Here is a 5,504-nt window from a genome sequence, read left to right as displayed (position 1 = left end):
CCCCGCCTACAACAAGGATGGAATATATGATTGGCCGAATAGAATCTAAAACCTACCATTGATTAGTGTTCCCGGATGTCTGTCAGAATTAGTGAGGCAGGGATTGGATCTTGTTTGTCCCACCAGTTCAGGGTCAGAGATAATAAAAACAATCAAGCAAAGTAGATTTTATTGCTTTGTTATGCGTGCCATCTGTTACAAGTGATAGCGAATTCAAAAAAAAATGAATGGGGAAATTAATATCGGCCTAAGAATGCTGCAAAGTCCATGGGAGAATCAATATAGGCTTTTAATATATAAAAATGAAAGCTTTTACTTATTAGCTAGGCCTAAATAAATCTTGGAAGAGGAGATGCTGGTTCGTGCGAAGCAATCAGTACATCAATATTGACCTTTCCAAGTTGGATATTCTCGACACAATATAAGGCCGGCCAAAATATGAATAGACTAATACATCAAATGGGAATGTCTGTGTGATCAATTAATCAAACTGCAAATTGTGAACGTAATTCAATCCAACATTGCCCCCTAGTGTACACTGTAAATAGGGCAACATGAACTCAGGGATTAAGTGGCGAAGTCACGCCTCTTCCGGTAGAGAGAATATGAATGGGTTTCAATGGAGAGAAAGTAATTATTTTCTGGTCCCAGTCTTTATATGCCCTGGATTACACATATGTTGTTTGTGGATTTAAATGAGAATCTTTCATGCAAAGATTTTTTTTTTTTTTTGTGTGAGGCCGCTTTGTGAACTACAGCTCGTCGCTTCTCACGACCAGAATGATATACGTCACCACCCGCACTTCAAACTCATGGCGATCTCTCTGCTCCACTTCAACGCTTTTTTTATAAAAGGATAAAAGCATCGAAAGAGGTGAAAACCATTAAAGTTGATGTATGGTTTACTAGTGACGCGCATGAACATGGATGAACATGATTGACTTAGGCCTACTCAATATATAAATAATCAACCATCATATCACATAGGCTACTTTACTATTGATTGACGTTGTAACGTCTGTTGGCATGACTTTGCTCAGTTTCAAACGTTGTGTACTGGTAAACCAGCTCTAGATAAAGGGAAGTGTTGCCTCCCATACAATGGCTATATGTGCTTCTCATAAGTAAAAGCAAAAGGATAGTAGGTGCTAGGCATCAAGGAAATAAAGGCATGCAAACGTGAAACTTATCCTACTAAGTTCTGTTTAGTTCTGAATGGTTTCTATCGGATAAATAAACCCTGCTGTGAAGAACTTTTAGATTCCCAACCGGCTGTTCCCCAAGTGCACATGAACGGTCGCTGTCGGGAACACGCGTAAGCATGAGCGTCATCACCGGCGATCCTATGGAGTCAGTTTCCTGCCATAATTCAAACCTGAAAAAAAAAGTTTCAAAGGCTTGTAAGTCTGGGTTTGAAAACTCAACACCTTGTAAAAAAGGTTTTGCAACACTGAAAAAAGAGATTATAACCTGAAAAAAAACTAAAACTAAAATTCAAACATCTGTAAACATGATCTTGTGTTCTATTTTATCTTCTTCATCATTTTCACCAACACATTTTCAAACAATTTCACCAGCGCATTTGCAGAGTTTCAAATCTGGCACTGTTCTAACAGTGTATTTCATTGTTGCCCGGTTTTGAAACCTTGTAAATGGGATTCTGCAAACAGGTGTTCATACATTAAAAAATACGTTTTGAAAGGTTGAATATTTAGTTTTAAAAACTTGTAAAGGTGTAAGTTTACGACATTGCAACGTATTTTTTCAAAACTGGCTTTTCAGCACTGACTTCTCAGAGATTTGACCACACAGGCGCAAGCTTTGAGTCACGTGAATATTGGCAGTGTTCTGACGCCACTCGTTCTGAAACTCCTGACAGTCGAATCTGAAAAAGAAAAAAACGTTCCTGGGGGCGGGACCATTTAGCTCTAAACCTATTGGTTGCTCTCGGCTGACGTACATTCCAATTACATGTGCCGTTCAACGTGCTGTGCGGAACGTTTTTTTCTTTTTCAGATTCGACTGTCAGGAGTTTCAAAACGAGTGGCGTCAGAACACTGCCAATATTCACGTGACTCAAAGCCTGCCCCTGTGTGGTCAAATCTCTGAAAAGTCAGTGCTGAAAAGCCAGTTCTGAAAAAATACGTTGCAATGTCGTAAACGTACACCTTTACAAGTTTTTAAAACTAAATATTCAACCTTTCAAAACGTATTTTTCACTGTATGAACACCTGTTTGCAGAATCCCATTTACAAGGTTTCAAAACCGGGCAACAATGAAATACACTGTTAGAATAGTGCCAGATTTGAAACTCTGCAAATGCGCTGGTGAAATTGTTTGAACTTTGAAAATGTGTTGGTGAAAATGATGAAGAAGATAAAATAGAACACAAGATCATGTTTACAGATGTTTGAATTTTAGTTTTAGTTTTTTTCAGGTTATAATCTCTTTTTTTTTTGTGTTGCAAAACCTTTTTTACAAGGTGTTGAGTTTTCAAACCCAGACTTACAAGCCTTTGAAACTTTTTTTTTCAGGTTTGAATTATGGCAGGAAACGGACTCCATACGATCCGACTCGTTGTCACCAGGAGAGTGAACGCGCCTAAAGACACGTCTCGTATGTGACGTCACGCTCCCAGCGAATGGCTTGGACAAGACCGACAATCTCCCAACCTTGCTACCTCAGTCTTGACCCTACCGAGTTTGCAGTTGGTGGGTTTTTTTCTCCCCTGGAACACGTAATAATAATTGTGGAATACGGTCATTGTTCCAAAATGATATAGTCTCTGTCCCATATAGTTGCATACTGGAATAATTGGGTGCATCTGACCTTAATTGGAAGAAAATCTGGACTTTACCATCTACATTTTTGATCACTAACAAAATGAAAGAGGTATATTTTAAGATTATACACCGTTACTATAGGCCTACCTCTAAACTATTTTTTGCAAAGATTTAAATTAGATGTAAATTGCTCATTTTGTAATATGTACCCTGAAGATGTGACACATACATTTTGGAACTGTTCCCATTCAAATCATTTATGGAAAGATATTTGCACTTTTATCACTCGTTTCATTGACCCCAAGTTTTCCCTTGTATTGAACATGTATTGTTTGGTTTCTTCAATAGCACCTCTAGTCAAGCAAACCAATATTTTATTATAAACCTTATTATTTTATTAGCTAAATGGCATATTCATAAATGTAAATACTCGAATCAGAAACCTCTTTTTGTTGTGTTTGAGAATGAAACCAGGCAATACATGGGGAATATTCTATGTTCTAGAATTGGGAAAGCTATTAAAACACTTAGTGTGTGTGCTCTTTATAATATTTTTATTACATTTAATGCTGCATTTAGGTTTTTTTTGTGTCTGTATTTTGTATGTCTGCCATTTCTGTGCCCCCTGGCTGTTGTTGTATTGCTAATTGTCAATAAAATGTATAAAAGAAAAAGAAAAAGACAGATAATCTCCACATCGGCATAACAAAAAATCGACACATGCCCCGATTTATAATGGTTTTTACCGCTTTTGTCGTTGTTATCCTCCCCTTGGAAAAAGCGGTGAAGTGAAGCAGAGAGATCACCATGTCTGTACCAGAGTGGTGGTGGTGTCCCACTAAATTTGTACCGACTGCCAAATTTGTACCAGGCGCGTCATCCATACGTAATCCACTCCAAATCTGCCTGGCAACAGATGATCGCTTCGTCCGTTGCCTGGCAACGGACGATCGCGTCGAATGACTGAAAGGTTCACGAACATTCGCAAACCTTCTATCTAGCGATCCGTTATCTGTATTGTGCTATTTCGTCCTTGACCTGCTTTAAACACTCAGTTTACTTGCTAAATTTGATTAAACAATTAAATATAATACAAATATAAAGTAAAAACAAGTGTTATCTAGATCCGTTTTCTGTATTATGTTATTTCGTCTTTGGCAACATGAGCGCAAATGTTTTTTGAAACCCGCTTTAAACACTCAGTTTACTAGCTAAATTTGATCAAACAATTAAATACAATACAAATATAAAGTAAAAACAAGTGTTATCTAGCGATCCGTTAACTGTATTATGTTATTTTGTCTTTGGCAACATGAGCGCGAATGTTTTTTGAAACCTGCCCGGCAACGGACGACGCGATCATCTGCTGACAGGCAGGTTTGGAATGGATTACGTATGGATGACGCGCCCAGTACAAATTTGGCAGCCGGTACAAATTTAGTGTGACAGTGGCGTATATCATTCGCGTCGAGAGCAGCGAGGGGCTGTAGTTCACAAAGCGGCCTCACGCAAAAACCTTACATTATCCAACTTCTTCGCGAAATTATAAAAAAATTATAATTTAAATCCAAAAACAACATATGTGTAATCCAGGGCATATAAAGACTGGGACCAGAAAATAATTACTTTCTCTCCATGGATTGGCGGAGATGCCCCTTCCGGTAGAGCTCATGGGACCTATGAGATCGAAAAATATGAATGAGTGTCAATGGAGAGAAAATAATTATTTACACACTAAAACATTTCGTGAAGAAGTTTGATAATTTTAGGTTTTATGTGAGGCCGCTTTGTGAACTACAGCTCTTCGCTGCTCTCGACGCATATGATATACGTCACCACACCCGCACTTGGAACTCGGCACAGAGATGGCACATAGAGATGGCACATAACTAAAACTCTCCACATGCCCCGACTTATAGTGGTTTTCACCTCTTTCTATGCTTTTATCCTCGCCTTGAAAAAAAGTGGTGAAGTGGAGCGCCATCTCTGTGCCGAGTTCCAAGTGCGGGTGTGGTGACGTATATCATATGCATCAAGAGCAGCGAAGAGCTGTAGTTGACAAAGCGGCCTCACATAAAACCTAAAATTATCAAACTCCTCACGAATTTTTTTAGTTTTCTTTGCATGAACAATTATCATTTAAATCCACAAACAACATATGTGTAATCCAGGGCATATAAAGACTGGGACCAGAAAATAATTATTTTCTCTCCATTGACACCCATTCATATTTTTCGATCTCATAGGTCCCATGAGCTCTACCGGAAGGGGCGTGACTTCGCCACTCCCCAGAGGTCCCATGGGGTTTTCCCGGAAAGGGTGGATTTACGAGCTCTAAGGCGGAGAACTGGAACTTCAAGGCAAAAGTATTTTCTAAACATAACCCCAATTTCCTTTGAGAGAAACTATTAACATGGTTGTTCTTTAGATAGTTTAGATCCACCTCTTGTTTTATCATACGATTTTATTGATCATACGCTTTTATTTATAAGTAGTCTATAATATATTATTTAGAAATGTACTGCTATTTCTTGTTTCTGTCACATATCTGGTAGTGCTACGTATGAGAGCTACAGGACATTTTTGAGTGCGATCCTCATTTAATTTTGAGGATTATAGTTTGTTTGTGTGTGTGTGTGTGTGTGTGTGTGTGTGTGTGTGTGTGTGTGTGTGTGTGTGTGTGTGTGTGTGTGTGTGTGTGTACTTAATTCACAAATCGCC

The sequence above is a fragment of the Gadus morhua genome, chromosome 3, assembly GCF_902167405.1.
Source record: "Gadus morhua chromosome 3, gadMor3.0, whole genome shotgun sequence".
Classification (NCBI taxonomy): Eukaryota; Metazoa; Chordata; class Actinopteri; order Gadiformes; family Gadidae; genus Gadus; species Gadus morhua.
The sequence above is the reverse complement of the archived record's forward strand: the minus strand, read 5'-3'. Positions refer to the sequence as shown.